This window comes from Mustelus asterias, chromosome 14, assembly GCF_964213995.1.
Source record: "Mustelus asterias chromosome 14, sMusAst1.hap1.1, whole genome shotgun sequence".
NCBI classification, from domain to species: Eukaryota; Metazoa; Chordata; class Chondrichthyes; order Carcharhiniformes; family Triakidae; genus Mustelus; species Mustelus asterias.
The window spans coordinates 107,149,627-107,170,931 of record NC_135814.1 but is presented as its reverse complement, the minus strand read 5'-3'; the positions used below and the strand labels follow the sequence as shown (position 1 = coordinate 107,170,931).

The following is a 21,305-nucleotide window of genomic DNA, read 5'->3' as shown; positions in this document are numbered from 1 at the left end:
ATCAGGATTCTGAGAGAATCTTGGCATTGCCGGGCCTGTGCTGAAAATGAAACTGGACAAGAGTCTCCAATTAAAAACAAGCTTACATTGATTTAACAATAGGGTCTCTGATGTATAACAGAGTTCATTAGTCTGGTGAATACTGAACATAAATCTTTTTGAAAGTAACATTGATTCAATCGCTTGAAGTAGTCAAGGGTCTAGCGAATCTATGCAAATTATGGTCCAATTATGTCAACAGGACCTTTTTAATGAGGCCCCATATTGCTGCGGTTTCCCTGAACCCAGGTCAGAAGCTGTTGTGGAGGATGAAGAGGGGTGCAAGAGACAAATTAACAACAGCTCTCTGTGGCACAAAAACAGAAAATGCTGAAAAATCTCAGCAGCATCTGTGGAGAGAGAATAAAGCCAACGTTTCAAGTCTGGATGACTCTTCATAAGAACACAGACTTATCGTCAGAGCTCTTTGTGGGATTTTAAAAGGGGGGCGGGGGGTGCTCCAATCACCAAAAAAACATTGTGGCCTCTGCTGCCCACTCCACCAGCCCACTGACTCCTCAAGCCCTCAAGCCACTACCTCAAAAGCCTCTCCCTGTCACCCAGCATGCTGGGCCAGGGGACGGTGAGGTTAATGTCAGCAGCTCTGTGCCCTTGTCATAGCCATTCCAGGTAGGAAGCGGACAACCAGTATTTACATGAGGCCCAGTGGTTTAAAGCCACTGAGAACCTCGTACTCTGGCTGGTGGGGAATGAACCCATCTGAATCTTCTCTAACTGCTCACTGTCCAAAGCTATCCCACTGCACATTATACATAAAACATAAACTGGCCAAACAGACGGCTAATGCAGGGATCCCCTGAGCTTTCCTCTTTCTCTCTCTAATTGCTTTCCCATTTTAGTGAGGGAGATGGTCCCTCAAGGACTGTAACAAGAGCCAACATCACAGCACCATGGCTGGTTCAATTGCAAAATAGGGCAGGAGGAAGAGTGGAGGTTCTATAGTGGTAGGGGGATTTCACAAACAGGGAAGCAGGCTGTGGCTGTAAACATGACTCAGGCATGGCATGTTGCCTTCCTGGTGCCAGGGTCAAAGATGTGACAGAACAGCTGAAGGACATTCTTTTCAGGGAGGGTGAACAGCCAGAAGATGTGGTCCACATTGGAACCAATGAAACAGGTAGGAAAAGGGAAACAGGTCCTGAAAGCAGATTTCAATGAGTTAGGAATAGAATTAAAAGCAGGACCTAAGGAGCAGTAATCTCAAGATTACTCCCACACACTAGTGAACATTAGAATAGGAAGATTGAGCAGTTCAACACATGTCTGGAGAACAGGGGTAAGAGGAAGGGCTTTAGATTTCTGAGAAATTGGGACCGCTTCTGGGGCAGATGGGACCTTTCCAAGAAGGACAGTTTAAACCTTAACTAATGTCCTCGCGGGGAGGTTTGCTCATGCTATAGGGGAGGGTTTAAACAAGATTGGCAGAGGCATGGGAAGCTGAGGGGAATTCAGAGAGGAAAGGATTAAAAAGTGGCAGTGGAAAGTATTAACTGATAAGGAGGATAAATCAGAGAGTAGAAAGTCATAGAGGTTTACAGCATGGAAACAGGCTCTTCGGCCCAACTTGTCCATGCCGCCCTTTTTTTAAAAAACCCTTAAGCTGATCCCAATTGCCTGCATTTGGCCCATATCCCTCTATGCTTTTTAAAAGATAAAATTGTACCCGCCTCTGCTACTACCTCTGGCAGCTTGTTCCAGACACTCACCACCATCTGAAAAAATTGCCCCTCTGGACACTTTTGTATCTCTCCCCTCTCACCTTAAGATTCCCCTACCTTTGGGAACAGATATTGACTATCTACCTTGTCTATGCCCCTCATTATTTTATAGACCTCTATAAGGTCACCCCTCAGCCTCCTACGCTCCAGAGAAAAAGTCCCAGTCTATTCAGCCTCTCTTTATAACTCAATCCATCAAGTCCCGGTAGCATCCTAGTAAATCTTTTCTGCACTCTTTCTAGTTTAATAATATCCTTTCTATAATAGGGTGACCAGAATTGCACACAGTATTCCAAGTGTGGCCTTACCAATGTCTTGTACAACTTCAACAAGACGTCCCAACTCCTGTATTCAATGTTCTGACCGATGAAACCAAGCATGCAAAATGCCTTCTTCACCACACTGTCCACCTGTGACTCCACTTTCAAGGAGCTATGAACATGTACCCCTAGATCTCTTTGTTCTGTAACTCTCCCCAACTCCCTACCATTAACTGAGTAAGTCCTGCCCTGGTTCAATCTACCAAAATGCATCACCTCGCATTTGTCTAAATTAAACTCCATCTGCCATTCGTCTGCCCACTGACCCAATTGATCAAGATCCCATTGCAATTGGAGATAACTTTCTTCACTGTCCACTATGCCACCAATCTTGGTGTCATCTGCAAACTTACTAACCATGCCCCCAAGTAGTGTCAAGGCAAATAGAATATGTGGAGAGGTTGACAGAACTAGAGTAGACAATAGTAAGAGTAAGGAGGTATAGTCAAAAAGCAGGGTTAAAATGCATGTATATGAATACACGGAGTGTGGTTAATGAGATTGGTAAACTATAGACACAGGTTGAGAAACGGAATATGATATATTGTCATAACAGAAACCTGGCTCAAAGAAGGGCAGGACTGGGTTTTAAATATTCCTGGGTACAAGGTGTTTAGGAGAGATAGGAAAGGAAGAAAAGTAGGGTGGGTGGGGGGCAATGTTGATGAAAGATGGTATTATAGTGGCTGGAGAGAGAGGGTGTTCCAGAGGAGTCAAGGATAGAATTTCTCTGGCTAAGGGTAAGGAATGACAAAGGTGCAATAACATTGATCAGGGTACGATGTGGACCACCAACTAGTGGAAGGAATATAGAAAAACAAATTTGTGATTAAATTACAGGTAAGTGCGAGAATTATAGAATTTTGTTTTTTTGTCTTGCACTCATCAAAACACTTTGCAAGAATACCTGTATAAGGGGAAAACAACAATCCGTACTGCATGAGAAAAGAATGCTGATTGGTTGGCAAGTGGAGACTGATTGGGAGAGGCACTGCCATGGAAAATGCACCAGTTGATGGTAACTGATAGTTAACTGCCAAACACTGTTTGAAATTTAAACCGGGCAGCCTAACCTGATTGGGCAAGGCATTGCTTCAGTAATCTGAAACCCTCCCCCTCACACCACCTTTTCAGCCACATATTTCCACGTCCCTTTGCTCCTCTGACCCATTTAGATTCTTATTGTTTTATGCAACGTCATTATTCTTCTTGCGAAAACATACTAACCTACATGTTAAAATGTAATTGTCAATTGCATTATATTACATGAAGCTTGGTCAGAACAAGCTACCTCAGTTAGAGCACATGTTTAAAAACATCCTCGACCTTACATTGAGCCAAGTACGATTTCTTCAGTCAGTACATCAGACTTTCTTGCTTAATCTTACTTACAGGGAAGAGATCATTGAAAACATCTGTGGAAAAAATGTATAAAATTTCTCTCCATCTCCTGAAAATAACAGAGTAGAAATTCTGGAATATCAATCGATCACAGCAATCTACATTATTCAACTGAGTCTAGTCAGAATCCAGAAGTGACATTTCCATTATCCTAACAGGCAAACAGCTCAAATATTCCATAGTGTACCTGACAGTCTCTGTCTATCCTTATCTCCCTAACCTTCAATCCGCAGCTTATCTAGACTTCCTCTCTCCATTTTTTCAAAAGAGAAAACCAACATTGTTTACACAACTTCCAATGCCATTGGCTATTCTGTGAGGAAAAGAGTGCTTTCTCTCTTTTGTGGGTTTTTTTAACCAGTTTTGTTCTGGTGTGTAATCACAGCTTGCTGGTTTCCACATCTTGCCTTGCTTGGCAATCAGAAATGGAGATTGAATTAATTCAGTCATCAGTTCAGACTGAATGATGACAAAACAAATAAATTGTATCAACATTACGCATTCTGAGAACCAAGGGTGGGATTTTCCAGTCCGACCCAAAGTCAACAGACCTTCTGCTAGTCCGTCAAAATTTCCGTTCTGCCCGTGACGATCTCCACCCCAGGCGGGATCAGAAAACACACTTCAACTCACTAACGCACAGAGAACTGTGTCCTCTAAGCAACCAGCTAACAAATGCTCCAATCACAGGGAGTATATAATAAAAAACCCTCTGTTCTTGCAGTTGCTAGGAACAATGCACAAGAAATATATATTTATATTCCTAATTAAAATGTTATCTTGCTTTAGCCTGGAGGTTTTCTGGAATAGGATGGTTAATAGAAAGCTGCCCATTATCATAGTTTATTTCATGCCATCTGCGTTCATTATTTTAATTCCGCAGTACCTCAATCTGAACACAGGTCACAGCAGTTATTTTTAAGGAATGAAATCCCTAAGTTTTCCCCTCCCCTCCAGGACTGCAAATGTTCACAGCTGAAATGTTGATACATGGTTCCCCTCTTAACAATCACACTAACTTAATTCCCATGATTTCTAAGGGCACTATCTGAAAAGTACCTGCCTCAGATTACCCTGAAATCTGAGCTACAGGTGAAGCAAGCCTGGGAGGGTGGTGGAGGCGGGATGCCTCACATCCTTTAAAAAGTACCTGGATGAGCGCTTGGCACATCATAACATTCAGGGCTATGGGCCAAGTGCTGGCAAGTGGGATTAGGTGGGCAGGTCAGGGCCTTTCATGTGTCGGTGTAAACTCGATGGGCTGAAGGGCCTCTTCTGCACTGTAGTATTCTGTGATTCTAGCTGTTTCACATTGCTATGAAGCAGTAGCTGTACAAGTAGTTTTGGTTTAGCTCAGTTGGCTGGTTCGTGATGCAGATCGACGCCAACAGCGTGGGTTCAATTCCCATGCCAACTGAGGTTATTCATGAAGGCCCCACCTTCTCAACCTTGCCCCTCGCCTGGGGTGTGGTGATCCTCAGGTTAAATTGCCACCAGTCATGACCACATCTTCAGCAACAGAAAGAATGGGTGCAATTCGCTCAAGCCCCTGCCAGTGTATTCGATGGCAGGCATGGGGGAAGAGTACGGCGGGAGGTTCAGAAATTAGTTTCCTGCTGCGGTGAATTTACAGCGGGATCTTCCGCTGGTGCCCATCAAGGTGGATCATGAAACACACTCAAGGTCAACGTGAACCTCATTTCCATTCCATTAATGGTATGCAAATGAAGGCCCAACCCTCTCATGCCAGATCCTCTGCAATGCCAGCGGCAATACACTTAGGCGTGAAACATGTTTGGGACAACGTGACATGCAGATGTCGGAATTCACCTGAACAATTCCTGAGGCTGCCTCTCGAGTTCAGGATCAAGGCGCCGTCGTAACCCTAGATCACAACAATGGTGAGTGGGGGCAATATCTGCAAGAAGAACTTCTGAATTCTAGAAGAGGTCAATCTTCCAGCCTCAGAATGTTCCTGTAGATTCATCTTCATTCTCAAGAGGTCCATCTTCTTTCTTCAATAGTAGCTCAATGCTGTTGGCCATCTTTTCAATATGGCACCCGGACCCATCCAGGCCTGCCCTGCCTCTGAATATGGTGCGAAACATCTGGGTGCATAGTTAATGAGGTCAGGGCTGGAAGATTTGGCATGTTTTCTCATCAGCCTCCGCAGTGGGCAACACTCCACATTCCCACTCCAATAGGAGGCTTCATCTCAAAATGGGAGATTTCCATCCAATATGTTCAGGCGTTACATGTTTTTCTGTTAAGTAAAAGCATGTGGGCAAATGTTCCTTGGTGCATGGTAATATCTCGACCAGAGTCTATTTGCCTACCAATCAGCATCCTTTTCTCAAGCAGTATAAATTGCTGACCCATTCAAAATTTGGCTTCCCTGCTTGTCCTGATGAGTGCTGAAAGAAAAACCTCAACATCATTGTTTTTTTCCTCAGCAATAAACTTGGATTAATTAATTCAGCACCAACCAGGATTAATGGCAGTGCTGGCATATCAACCACCTGTATTCTTAATGAGGAGGAAGTGAAATTTTAGCTCAGTTGAGATAGCGAAGTTGTAACGAGTCAGGCAGGTCTGGTTTCAGCAATGGAAAACAAAATCCACGTTACTTCAATGCAGGGTATGCTCAACTCAAAAAGCCTCCCTTTGGAAAGGTCGGTGAAGAGATCTTTTTGGACTGTTCAAGATTCTCAGGTGCTTCCTAAAAATTATATCGCAATACTTCACCCCTGGTACCCTGGCCAACATTCTTCCCTCAACCAACAACGCCAAGTACGTTACCTTTTTCTTGCTATCTATGGGATCTTGCTGAATGTAAAATGGCTGACATGCATTCCTTCATAAAGACAGCTACTTTGCTTTAGGGTCAGTCATTATTTATGAACTATTTGTGATGTGGTAAGAAAGACTAGAGAAAGCAAAGGTTTGTTTTTCCTTCCTAACTTATAAATTGGCCAAGATTGACAAGGCTATAAATGGCTGACATGACACGAGAAAGAATCCAATACATCCACCAACTAGCACCATTAGTGAGAGGCAGTAACCAAACTTACTGTGGGTACAAATGTCTACCCAATAGCTACAGAACAGACAAACAATACTTCATTACTTTCTCTATTATCACTGGTTTCCTGTTACTGTCAGAGAGGACACATAACCTCCTCACAATGACCTTCTGAGCAGATCCACCATCCCCAAACACTGGCCCTGCTCCAACAATCTTCCATCGTTTGTTAAGAAATTATAAGCCTGTTATTTGCGAGGAAAGAAAGCACTTTGGGTCAGAAAACTGAATTCTCTCAAAGTCTGTGATGGGTAATTTACCTTTGCTTACACCCAGTTTGGAGAACTGAGCCCAAAACGAAGTGAGAAAAGTTTGGATGTACAATTTTTCACTGGGTATTCAGACCATAACTCACTTACCGATATCCCTCTTTTCAAATAAGACCATAAGGTGTAGCAGCAGGAGTAGGCCATTCAGCCCATTGAGTCTGCTTCCATTCAATAAGATCATGACTGATCTGATATAATCCTCAACTCCACTTTCCTGCCTTATCCCCATAACCTTCGATTCCCTTACTGATTAAAAATGTCTGGTTCTGCTTTGAACATACTTAACGACCCAGCCTCTACAGCCCTCTGCGGAAAAGAATTCCGCAGATTCACTCCCCTCTGAGAGAAGAAATTCTCCTCATCTCTGTCTTCAATGGGTTAGCCCCCTTACTCTGAGATGATACCCTCTGGTCCTAGACTCTCCCTCAAGGGAAACAGCCTCTCAGCATCAACCCTGTCAATTCCCCTGAGAATCCAATATGTCTCAATAAGGTCACCTCTCATTCTTCTAAACTGCAATGGCAGCTGCTCACCATTTTTCACTCTTCTGGCCTCCACAGAACCTGATATTTCAGCAGCAGGGAAAATCAACAGTCTTTCCCTCTTGTGCCGGTATCAACTTCTAATGCAGCTGTTTATTCCAACTTCATTTCCACCTTTTGATAGTTTTCTTCTAATTACCTCTCAAATGTTGGAGTCACTTGTCCTCCTGGGTCACACAACCTATTGTTGAATCTTCTGTGGCTGCTCTGAGACCTTCACCATTTCAATGCCCCCTCAGCTTATTTGCATACCTGGTGCCATCTGGTCAGTGTACGTTTGCTTGCTCTGACACTTGAATGACCTCTTGTTTGATCTCTTAATGCTATTCACAAAATATAGAATCATCTTCACCAAACACGTTTAAGGGTTTTACATGAAATTGATTTTAAATACTGCATTTTGGGGAAAGCAAGGGTCAACCAATCAGACGCTGAGGGCAGCTTCCCACTGATTACAGCCAATCACCAGAGAATCAGCAGTTCAGGAATCTGGCATGCTGGGGCAGAGGGCGCTCCTACTAGTGTCTATTGGTATCAAAAAAGGAAGAGAGTAGCTAAAGTGAGTGTTGGTCACTTAGCGCAGTGGTTTTTCACTGGTGTGCCATGAGAACCATGCAAGTGTGCCGCGGTCGGGAGCAGACTCTGTACACCAACTCTATTTTTTTGTGTGGAAAAAAAGCAGTTTAAATTTTTATTAGGATGCATCTCGTGAATTGTTTACATTGCTGATATATCGAGTGGAATTAAACATAGCGTAATGTTACCAGATAATAGTAATAAACACTCAGTTATTTGTACTGTGATATCAGAAGTGGCTGGGTGCTCGAGGGGTGGTATTTCCAAAACACGCCCACTCCATTTTCTAAATCAAATCCATCCCTCATTCAAAATGGCTGCTTGCAAGGTGACCAAGATGTACACAGGAAGTCATATTACAGACTGGTGAGGAATCCATGCAAGCAAGGATCAACTGTGCAGCCTTATCAGACTAGATGAGCAGAGTCCTGCAAGGGTGAAAGCAAGGAGGACATTGGACTCCTGTATGGGTTACCAGTGTGGAAACTCACCGTGTTTCTGTGGACAATGAACCCAATTTGGAATCTGACTAAGGACTGGATGAGAACCACCTGGGTAACTGGAAGCTTTCCCATTTTCATGACTATGAACATGGCTACGTGCCTTCATGTGGGTTAATTAACAAATTGTTTATTTGGACTGGGACATCTGGGTATCTGTTTTGAGAGTCGGAACCCTGCCTATGTCATTGCCCGCACCTTGCGACATTACAGTACCCTGAATAAATTAGCATCAACCGAGGCCGCTAACAGACTTGTTCCAAGTAGTTTAAGAAAAACAAAGTGAGTTCATCCTTTCCCACCTTTGCTGAGCAGATTGTTAAAAATAGTTTTGTTCTCTTTGACATACAGACAGTATTAGGTGACAGTATTAGTGCCACTAAAGTTGTTGAAAGATCTGCATTCGAGCACCAGTTCTGCTTGACGTATAATCAGCTATATCATCCCAACCTAGTGAAGCAACTTGTTAACATTTCCTCTTTTGGAAATGTAACGACATAATCGTTCCTCTGATGAAGTATAATACACTAGCTTCAACAATTTAATACAATATCCTGCAATCATTTCATCGTCTCCTACAGCAGTTTAATCAGTTCCCATTTCATTCCCTTTCTGGAAAGTTAACTAATCCAACAGTTTGCTACAAGTGCTGTGCTGATTAGGAAAGCTCAGATTTTACATATTTGGGAATCAGCTACTTCTGCAGTCATTTCAACACCAAAAAGTAAAACAAGCCAGTAAAAGATCATAGACTCTCAGAATCCTACAGATCTGTACAGATCAGAGCAATCTGTGTGGAAAAACAAAATGAAAATGACTTTTGCATCAAGCAGCAGAAAGCAATCATTCAGCAACCAGACTTCAGTGCACAGTGCAGGAGAGAAAGTTTCCAATCAAAGCAGGCTCCATAGAAGACATCACTATTCCAAATTTACTTCTGGAATTGTTTAAAAGTTAGTGCGTGAGTACACAGATTAACCCAAATTACTGGCTCCACATGTCAAATGGATGTCATGCTTCTAACAGTGGAAGCAAATTTCCAATTGCAGAGTACAAAGTGAATAACCCAATAATATCACCACTTCCATGAGTTAAATGTAACACAGTCTGAGGAAGTCCAAGCTTTGTCTTCTATTACTGGCACTGACCAGCTGTGACCGTCATAAATAAATGTGATCAATTACATTCAATGCTGCACAGGGTTACCGGAGGTCAGGTAAGCGGCTGTAGATTAAGTGTCAGATCAAGCCCAAGATGGGGTGCAATGCCTTATCTTGTCAGCTTGGATCTTGCTTATCTCCCTTACAGGGACCATGATTTGGATTCAATTGGACTTTGAATTTGGTTTTTGGAGCAAGCAAGGAATGGATTTGTGTTTGCCTGGTCCACTCTAAGCATTGGCTTTGTAACTTTATGGATAGTTTCTGGCTGGTGTCCTAACTCTTCCCTCCAGCAATATCAAAGAGCTTGTCCACTTTGTCCTCTGCATGTGGAATTTCTTCCATCAATCCCAGCTCCTCTTGGTTAAGAATATGAAGTGTGTCCTCGAGAGAAGGCGGCAGGTCACAAGGATCCAAACGTACCTGGCGTAAAATGGTGTATTTCTTTGAAAGTGAAAGAACACCTCTGCTAAAGAAATGAGGGAAACCGAAAGCAGGATACGATAAACCAGTTAGCGTAACATCAGTCATAGGAACTATGCTGCATATGATCTTCCACATGCATGTGTGCGTGTTAGTTCCATGAACTGCATTAAGAAAGGTTTTGGCAGAAACGAAATGAAATCCTGCATGTCAATAGCCACTTGTAATGTCAGCCCATGTATTGGAGTGGTTCCTCTATAAATGGCCAAAGACATCCACAGGGAACATACACATATTGTCTCGGCTTTGCTTATAGACATTGTAAGGTCCAGGTTTGAACATCATTACAAACTGGAACATACCCTTTATAGCAAATTGATTAACAAATTCTCGTTCTCACTCCTGCCCAACAGAACCTACTTATTATTTACAGCTTTCTGCCGAATTATGCAAGAGACGGGATGGCAGCTTTGTGATTACTCAGTAATATTCTAATCTTGGAATTCAGTTGATCTCATAATCCTCAAGACTAAAGCTCCCACTGACAGCTCCCTCCTCACTCGCAAATAAGTTTTAACCTCAAAACCACTCCTCAACCACGAGTTACTTTTAAACAGTTTTATCATGGGATGTGTGTGTCACAAGGCCAGCATTTGTTGCTCATCCCTAATTGTGGACATAAAAACATGCTGTGTGCTATGTTTGTGTTACAAATAATCGGAATGTAAAGCAGGAACGGCCTTGTAGTACTCTAATCATCTTGTGTTACTTGCCGTAGAATTTCATTCCTTTATTTTTATAAATGAAAGATTAAGAGCAAAAGTTAAAGCTCTGGCAGGCACTTTACCCATGGTTTCCCAGGTTGTGAATCTAGTGGGTTTAGTGCTCCATTAACCCCAAGAGCATCAGTGATATCTACACTGTACCTTTCCAATCAGCTATATCATTGCTCTATCCCCAGTAATATGTGTGCCCATTAAATATGAGTCTAACATGTTCTTTAGCCAACATCCGCAGGTTAGATATATATCAGTCTGCAATTCCACATTTTACAGTGAGACAGACTGCATGTTTAATATGTCCCCACAAATGAATACTTAAATGGATTGCCTGCTTGGACCAGATGTTTGCTTCTTATACCACTGGTACCAGACACCCAGCTTTGGAAATCGCTGTAACGATGCTGTTCATAGAATCCCTACAGTACAGAAGGCGGCCATTCAGCCCATCAAGTCTGCACCGACCACAATCCCACCCGGGCTCTATTCCTGTAACCCCGCATATTTACCCTGCTAATCCCCCTGACACCAGGGACAATTTAGCATGGATAATCCACCTAACCTGCACATCTTTGGAGTGTGGGAGGAAACCGGAGCACCCGGAGGAAACTCACACAGACACGGGGAGAACGTGCAGACTCCACACAGATAGTGACCTGAAGTCGGAATTGAACTCGGGTCTCTGGAGCTGTGAGACAGCTGTGCTAACCACTGTGCCACTATGCACCCTAATGTCCCAAAATGATAGAGATCTCATCTATTTTCTGCTGCATTACTACCCGGTTTTGAGTTGTTGCAAAAGCAGCAGTGAAAAATTCAAAGCAGAATTTGGCAGGAGGAATTTCACACTCATCCTGATGCCAACACAATTCAGATTATTTAGACCATTAGTGAGCTCTTGTGTTCCACTATGCAAAATCAGACATGTCCCCTATCTGACATGGATCAGGACTTAAAGTGCGGCTGAACTTAACAATCCCCACAAACTCCACAACTTTCAGCAGCACATTTCATTGGTTAAGTTTTATTATTGGAGACAATATCTGGTCTGTATTAATAAGGTCATTCTATTCTACTCTAATCTTCAGCTCATAAAGACCTTTTCTCAAGTGTGCGAGTGCTCTGATGTGCCTCGCCATCTCCTGTCACTCCTCACTCAGTGACAGCTGGATCAACCCAACCTCTGGAGTTCTCAACCTAAAATGCTTCATCGGACCACTTTACACCCCACCTTCATGAACTGCTTTCAAAATCTACATTCAGACAGTGCAGTTGGTCAACACTCTTCATTCCCTGGTGCTTCATTCCCTCAGCCCATCCTGTTCTGTGGAAAGCACCTTCTTTATAAAAGGTAAAGATATGTGTTAGGAAAACCGTATCTTCACAAATGATATTTTCTTTACAAATATGGAAAGACGCTGGGCACTTGGTCATAAGTGCACCTTGGAACTGTCAACAAGTCTGCTATTTTGAAGGAATCACCTGACCAGGGTGGTACTTGAGGTGGAATGAGTTGTTAGCTTGCACTGAACTGCAATCACTTTAATTAGTGAGAAAAAAAACTGGCAAAGGCGAGTGATTTACTGGAAAACACATGACAGAGACAAACTTTCAAAGGTTCATAAAATAAATAAATATTATAAAAATAAAACAAAATGTTTTAAAAGTTTTAAACTGGTTGTTTGTGAACTCAGTGTTTTGGGAAACGAGTCAAGAAGGAAGACAGCCCTAGCTCGCTTCCTTCTCTGACGAAGGGTCATCCAGACACAAAACGTTGGCTCTATTCTCTCTCCACAGATGCTGTCAGACTTGCTGAGATTTTCCAGCATTTTCTGTTTCTCTCTCTGCCCTTGCCTGAAATTCTGTGCGGTTATCTATCTGCAGTCTGAGAATCCTCACCTGAGTATAACTTGTCTGCATTTATTCATCATTCTCTGATGCTCATTGTACGTTTGGAAAGTGCCCGTTCTTAAAAAAACGTTAAAGGACAAATACTTGTTATTATTCAATTTTTTAAAAGAGCTTCTGTTCAAGAGGTATGATAATGGAACCAATTCAGGATTACCACTAAATTATTTGCAAAATGCAAGGGCTACATTTGGCTAATTAAACTGTGAGAAATTCTGTACAGTACAAACAAATTAAATTATTAGTGGATTTGTTTCAGACCCAACCCCAAGGACAATTTAGGAATGTGTACAGTATCTGAATCTATATCAGAGCCACACAGTACTCAATGCTGCCGCTTCATTAATATCACTGAACTCTCGGCTACAAGACACCCTCATTACACTCTTTTGAGTATAACCAATTAACTCCCTTGTTGTAGCTATGTTTATTCGGTGATTCCCTAATAGGCTGTTGTAATAAAGCTCGAGCCATTAAGTAAATCCATTCAATGAACAATTCAATCCAGTATGTTCACATGCAAAAGAGCAAAACAGATTCAATTTTCTGACCAGGCCTGGGATAATTGCCTTGGCCTCATATTTTGGAAATGAGTCAGTAGATGCTTTGCTGGATATCCCCATTCTATTTCTATGTATTTATTAGTGTCACAAGTCGGCTTACATTAACACTGCAATGAAGTTACTGTGAAATTCCCCTAGTTGCCACACTCTGGCGCCTGTTCGGGTACACTGAGGGAGAATTTAGCATGGCCAATGTACCCTAACCAGCACGTCTTTCAGACTGTGGGAGGAAACTGGAGCACCCGGAGAAAACCCACGCAGACACGGGGAGAATGCAGACACCGCACAGACAGTGACCCAAGCCGGGAATCAAACCCGGGTCCCTGGCGCTGTGAGGTAGCAGTGCTAATGTGCCATTGTGCTGCCCCAGTAATGTACTGAGTATTAGATATGTATGTCTCCAAAGATGGTGCTGGTGAGAATAGATATTATCCTTGGATTGAAATTATGGTCTGACAGGTAACAAAGGTTGCTATCATATCCTGGCACTGAAATTTCCAACCCTCTCACCCCACAAATGGAATTACCCATCCCACAGGATTGTTCCCCTTCTCCTCACCATCCTGGGGATTTCACCTAGCCCCTGACAACACCACCCCCCGAACCCCCAGCCGCCGCTTGAGCAGAGTGGCAATCTGACTCCTTCGGAAGTTCAGGCCGAGCCAGCGTACATCATCAAGGCACCATGTCTGCAGCAGAGCTCTCAATGGCCAGGATGCTCCCACCTCGCCCGTGGCTGGGATTCTCCGACCTCGCCCCGCGGCTGGGATTCTCCGACCTCGCCCGGGCTGGGATTCTCCGATGTCGCGCCCGCGGCTGGGATTCTCCAACCTCACCCGGGCTGGGATTCTCCGACCTCGCCCCGCGGCTGGGATTCTCCGACCTCGCCCCACGGCTGGGATTCTCCAACCTCACCCGGGCTGGGATTCTCCCACCTCGTCCGTGGCTGGGATTCTCCAACCTCGCCCCACGGTTGGGATTCTCCGACCTCGCCCGCGGCTGGGATTCTCCGACCTCGCCCGCGGCTGGGATTCTCCGACCTCGCCCGCGGCTGGGATTCTCCGACCTCGCCCGCGGCTGGGATTCTCCGACCTCGCCCGCGGCTGGGATTCTCCGACCTCGCCCGCGGCTGGGATTCTCCGACCTCGCCCCACGGCTGGGATTCTCCAACCTCACCCGGGCTGGGATTCTCCCACCTCGTCCGTGGCTGGGATTCTCCAACCTCGCCCCACGGTTGGGATTCTCCGACCTCGCCCGCGGCTGGGGTTCTCCGACCTCGCCCGCGGCTGGGATTCTCCGACCTCGCCCGCGGCTGGGATTCTCCGACCTCGCCCGCGGCTGGGATTCTCCGACCTCGCCCGCGGCTGGGATTCTCCGACCTCACTGCTATCAATGGAGATTTGGCTGAGTGCCAAATTCTCCATTCTTGCTGGCAGCAGCAGCGGGGTGTATGACTTTGGAGAATTCTGACCTATATCTTCAAATTGGCAAATGGGTCATCATTTAGATCAAATGTTCAGAGAGAGGGTCTGTTAATTTTCCAGAGAACTGACAGAATTAAAAGCCATGTAACAGACAAAGTTTAATTTTCGGGAGTGTGAAGGGGTTGAGTTGCGATTGTGCTAATAGATTTGGAAGTTGGCGATTGGATCTTTTCCTGGATAAGGCCAGCAATCCATTCTCAGGAATTGTTCACTTGGGAATTAGTGTGCTGACATTGTAGAAATGCTGTCATTGTTGAGAAAGACTTTGTGAGCACCGTTGGAACTTGGCTTCTACAGAAGGGAGGCACTTTTAGAACATAGAAAACCTACAGCACAAATAGGCCCTTTGGCTCACAAGTTGCGCCGAACATGTCCCCACTTACTAGGCTTACCTATAACCCTCTATCTTACTAGCTTCCATGAACTTATCCAAAAGTCTCTTAAAAGACCCTATCGAATCCGCCTCCACCACCACTACCGGCAGCCGATTCCACGCACCCACCACCCTCTGAGCGAAAGACTTACCCCTAACATCTCCTCTGTACCTACTCCCCAGCACCCTAAACCTTCAGCCCTGGGTAAAAGCCTCTGAGAATCCACTCTATCAATAGCCCTCAACATCTTATACACCTCTATCAGGTCACCTCTCATCCTTCGCCTCTCCAAGGAGAAAAGACCTAGCTCTCTCAACCTATCCTCATAAGGCATGCCACCTAATCCAGGCAACATCCTTGTAAATCTCCTCTGCACCCTTTCTATGGCTTCCACATCCTTTCTGTAATGAAGCGACCAGAACTGGGCACAGTACTCCAGGTGGGGTCTGACCAGGGTCCTATACAGCTGCAGCCTTATCTCCCGATTTCTAAACTCAATTCCTCTATTGATTAAGGCCAGTATTCCATACGCCCTCTTAATTACAGCCTCTACCTGCGACGCTGCTTTGAGTGTCCTATGAACCCGGACCTCAAGATCCTTCTGATCTTCCACACTGCCAAGCGTCTTACCCTTAATATTATATTCTTTCATGCTATTCGACCTGCCAAAATGAACCACCACACACTTATCTGGGTTGAAGTCCATCTGCCACTTCTCTGCCCAGTCTTGCATCTTATCTATGTCTCGTTGCAACTGCTGACATCCCTCGACACCATCCACAATACCTCCAACCTTTGTGTCATCAGCAAACTTACCAACCCATCCTTCCACTTCCTCATCCAGGTCATTTAGGTTGACCTACAATCTGAATATCAAGCCTTCAGTTCTTTCCAGAGAAGGGGATTTTCCTATTTTGGAATGTATTAGTCTCCAGGGCACATCACTCGTACGGTGCATATCATCTTCAATTTTTCTTTGGAGAAGAATTTGTTCTGGATTATGAGATCTGAGGATAATCAATAACCTGCTGTTCTTTTGAGTACAAAGATTAGCTGGATTAGAAACTGCCATTTGCCTCGACTGAGAGAAACATTTTTATGGCCTTATCGTGTAACAGAAAACTACATCTAAAATCAATAAATCTTCAGCAACTTCTCTGGCTGACAAGAAAATAACTCTCTTAAACTGCAAGAAACCCTGCTCAAAGCGTAAGGAGCAACCTTCCATGATGTTTACCCTTATTCATTGGTAGTGGTCCCTCTGGCTACATGGAGAGTGAATCCAAAGGTGATTCCCACCTGAAGTCACCAGGAGTAATGTCAACAGTAGCAGACAAGAACGGAAAGTTGCAGAGGATTATTCCACTGCCAGAACATCGCAGAAATGGTCTTCTGCAATGTTAGTGAGAAAGAAGGGGATTGATAATACTCATGGCTGGGGAGGGAAAAGACTAGGATAGAGCAGGCTCCTCCTGGTTTGCAGGTATTCTTTATAAAACCTAGCATGTCTCAACAATACATTTAGGAAGTCAGGAGTGTGATGGAATGCTCTCCACTTGCCTGGATGTGTGCAGCTCCAACAACAATCAAGAAACTCAACACCATCCAGGACAAAACTGCCCGCTTGATTGGCACCCCATCCACAAGATTCACTTCCTCCACCACCAACACTCAGTAACAGTCATGTGTACCAGCTAGAAGATGATCTGCAGGAACTCACCAAAGTTCCTTGGACAACACCCTCCACTACCATCTAGGAGAAGGGCAGCAGTTTCATGGGAACACCACCAGCTGCAAGTTCCCCTCCAAGACCACTCACCATCCTGACTTGGAAATATATCATCATTCTTTCACTGTCACTGGAAATCCTGGAACCCCCTCCCTAACAGCACTGTGGGTATACCTACACCATGAATTGCAGCGGTTCAAGGCAGCAGTTAATCACCACCTTCTCAGGGGCAATTAAGGATGGGCAATAAATACTGGTCTAGCCAGTGAGGCCCACATCCCATGACTGAATTTAAAAAAAGTATAATGTGATTAGAACAAGTAAACATGGTTTTGCAGAAGGGAATTCTTGTTTGAAAAATGTATTAAAGTTTTTTGAGAACGTAACTAGTAGGGTAGATAAAGGGGAACCAGTAGATGTGATATACTTACAATTCCAAAAGTAATTTGATAAGATGCCACACAAAATGTTAAGATACAAGATGAGAGCTCATGGAGTTAGGGGTGTAAGCGAATTGCGTGGAGGACGCGGAAAGTCTGCAGAGAGATTTGGATAGGCTGAGCGAGTAGGCGAGGATCTGGCAGATGGAATATAATGTTGGCAAATGTGAGGTTATCCACTTTGGAAGAAATAATAGTAAATTGGAATATTATTTAAATGGAGAAAAATTACATCATGCTACTGTGCAGAGGGACCTGGGGGTCTTTGTGCATGAATCGCAAAAACTCAGTCTGCAGGTGCAGCAGGTGATCAAGGCAGCGGATGGAATGTTGGCCTTTATCGCGAGGGGGATAGAATATAAAAGCAGGGAGGTCTTGCTGCAACTGTACAAGGCACTGGTGAGGCCGCAACTGGAGTACTATGTGCAGTTTTGGTCCCCATGTTTGCGAAAGGATATATTGGCCTTGGAGGGAGTGCAGAGAAGGTTCACCAGGTTGATACCGGAGATGAGGGGTGTAGCTTATGAGGAGAGATTGAACAGATTGGGTCTGTACTCGTTGGAGTTTAGAAGGCTGAGGGGTGATCTTATAGAGACATATAAGATAATGAAGGGGCTGGATAGGGTAGAGGTAGAGAGATTCTTTCCACTTAGAAGGGAAACCAGAACTAGAGGGCACAGCCTCAAAATAATTGGCGGCCGGTTCAGAACAGAGTTGAGGGGGAACGTCTTCTCTCAGAGGGTAGTGAATCTCTGGAATTCTCTGCCCATTGAAGTGGTGGAGGCTACCTCGTTGAATCTGTTTAAATCACGGGTAGATAGATTTCTGATCGATAAGGGAATTAAGGGATATGGGGAGCAGGCGGGTAAGTGGAACTGATTCGCTTCAGATCAGCCATGATCTTGTTGAAGGGCGGGGCAGGCTCGAGGGGCTAGATGGCCTACTCCTGCTCCTATTTCTTATGTTCTTATTACCAAGAATACAGGATTGGTTAATGGAGGACAAACAGAAAGAAAAGGTAAGTGCGGCACTCTCAAGCAGGCAGGTTGGAGTACCGCAAGGATCAGTGCGGAGGCATCAGTTATTTACAATCTATATTAATGACTTAAACAAAAAGACAGATGTAATGTATCTGAGTTTGCTGATGATACAAAGCTAAGTGAGAATGCAAACTGTGAGGCAGACACAAAGAGGCTGCAAAGGGATATAGATGGGTTAAGTGAGTGGACAACATGATGGCAGATGGATTATAATGTGGGAAAGTGTGAGATTATTCACTTTGTTTTAAGAATAGAAAAGCAGAATATTTTTAAAGGCTTGAAACTTATAAATCTTTATGTTCAGAGGGACTAGGGTATACTTTTTTTTAAGTTTAAGTTTATTTATTTAAGTAAGCTTACATTAACACTGCAATGAAGTTACTGTGAAAATCCCCTAGTCGCCTGTTTGGGTACACGGAGGGAGAATTTAGCATGGCCAATGCACCTAACCAGCACATATAAAGAGTATATGCAGTATATTAAATATAAAGAGTTATAGGCAGGTGCTGCAAGTAATTACGAAAGCAAATGGCATGTTGGCCTTTATTGCAAAGGGGATTGGAGTACAGGAATAAAAAAATCTTTTACAAAGTACAGGGTTCTGGTGAGACCACACCCAAAATAGTCTCCCTTAAAAGGATAAACTTGTATTGGAGGTGGTGCTGCAAAGGTTTACTAGACTAGTCGAGAATGGGAAGGTTGCTCTATGGTGAGGCTGAGGAAATTGTGTCTAAACTCTCAAAAAAATGAGAGGTGATCTGATTAAACACTTCTCAACAACAATGAGGGAGGGGAAATTAATGCTGGCTGCCCACTGATGCCCACATTCCATGAATAAATAAAATAAAGGTTCAAACAATGCATTGAATTTACCCTCCATGGAATGTCAAAACAAAGACATATGAGTCTCCCCTCAGACACACACAGCTCTGTTCTGGAATTAGATCACTCCTGACTCAGCACGTAAGAGTTCAGAATCAGTGCAAACCCCAAATGATGTCTGCACTGATGTTAAAGTGGCAGTGTAAATCCGAGGTGAAAATTCAGGAAAGGATCTTTGGCAAGATCACATTGAAACATAGAAACTAGGAGCAGGAGTAGGCCATTCGGCCCTTCGAGTCTGCTCTGCCATTCATTATGATCATGGCTGTTCATCGAATTCAATATCATGATCCCCCCCATATCCCTTGATCCCTTTAGCCCCAAGAGCTATATCTAATTTCTTCTTGAAGTCACACAACGTTTTGGCCTCAACTACATTCTGTGGGAGTGAATTCCACACATTCACCACCCTCTGGGTGAAGAAATTTCTCCTCACCTCAGTTCTAAAAGATTTACCTCTTATCCTCAAATGGTGACCCCTATTTCTGGACTCCCCCACATTGGGAATTTTAATAGCTGCAGATGCCAATTCCAATAATGTAACAGCAGTCAAAATTCCCAGAAGGATATCTGTGGAGTAGAACCTTGAGGCTAATGTGAGTGAAGATCTTAACTGCATGCTATCCCTGTAATTCCCCTCCCTAACGGACAAATTCAAATGAATGTGAAGATGATTTTCCGGGATTTGGCCAAAGGGAATTAATCTTAAAAGACAGAAAATGTTGGAGATACTTAGAAGGTTTAGTAGCATCTATGGACAGAGAACTAGACACTGCCAGGCCTGCTTAGGATTTCCAGTAATTGCTGTTTCTAATTTAGACTTTCAGCATTCATAGTATTTTCTTTTGATCCAAAAAGGCCCTGGGTTATTTAATTTCAACTCAAATTCTTTCTCACTGCATCTCATTGAAAGGTCTCTAAAGTTCATTCCAGCAGATTGTCAATGGAAGTGTAAGGCCAAGGGCAGCAAAGTACACTCTCCCAAATGAGTGGCTTCGTAGGTGCCAAATTTGACGTTATTGCCTTGACGATGCTCTTCATAAGAGCTTGACCGATGGGTCAAATGGCCTCCTCGTGTGCTGCACCATTCTCTGATTCTTTAATACTTTTCAAAATGTTCAAATCAGACATTCCAAGTCTATCTCCTATGCTGCGATTTGACATTGTGTTAAAGGAGTATGTAACGGTGACACTGACAACTTCTCTCAGTTGCCTCTTTAGGCAGGTATGGTTTATTTGTCTCTCATCCATCTTTCCATGTACCCATCAGCATGGAATACATATTCTGGGGAAAGTTCAACTTTTGGGCAAATACTGTTCCTGCCCCCCCTGCAGCTTTTTGACGAAGGTCCCACAATATCAACTGAAGATACCTGCTTTGGAAGCCGTTCAGAGGAGATTCACTACCTTAATTCCAGTGTGGTTTTTTTGGAGGAAAGGTTAAGCAGGTTGGGCCTATACTCATTGGAGTTTAGGGGCCGGATTCTTCAACCTTGCCCGCGGCTGGGATTCTCTGGTCCCGCCGTAATGAACCGAGATTTATCTGAGTGCCAGATTCTCCATTCTCGCTGGCAGCGGCAGTGGGGCGCGAGCAGAATGAGAGGTGATCTTGTTGAAACATATAAGATTGTGAGGGGCTTGACAGGGTAGATGCTGGGAGAAATTGAAACAGAACATCCTGGTATAGCAGCATCTGTGGAGAGAGAAACAGAGTTAATGTTTCCAATCCAATATGGTTCTTCTTTAGAAGTGAGATTATTGGACTCAAAACATTAACTCTATTTCTCTTTCGACAGATACTGTCTGACATACTGAGGTTTTCCAACACATTCTAATTTTATTTCAGAATTTCGCTTTAATTTCAGATGTTGAGAGGATGTTTTCCCCATTTGGGGGAATCTAGAATTTTGGGACACAGTTTAAAAACAGGAAATGGTTTAAAAACAAATGGTTTCCCATTTAAGATGAGCTGAGGAGGAATTTCTTCTCTTCGAGGGTCATCGTTCTTTGTAATTCTCTTCCAGAGAGAGCAATGGAGGCTGGGTCACTGAATCT

At 43.8% G+C, this 21,305-nt stretch overlaps 1 protein-coding gene and 1 long non-coding RNA gene across 7 annotated transcripts in view; one reads left to right on the top strand and one right to left on the bottom strand.

Moving 5' to 3' along the window:
* vps8 (VPS8 subunit of CORVET complex) overlaps positions 1-21,305 on the bottom strand; it is a 651,220-nt gene that overhangs the window by 67,776 nt on the left and 562,139 nt on the right. The gene's annotated exons all lie outside the window — the stretch shown is intronic.
* On the top strand, positions 1,095-12,425 carry LOC144503948 (uncharacterized). Its single transcript, XR_013499571.1, has 3 exons — positions 1,095-1,177; positions 6,137-6,289; positions 11,919-12,425. It is a non-coding gene; the product is annotated as an uncharacterized LOC144503948 (long non-coding RNA).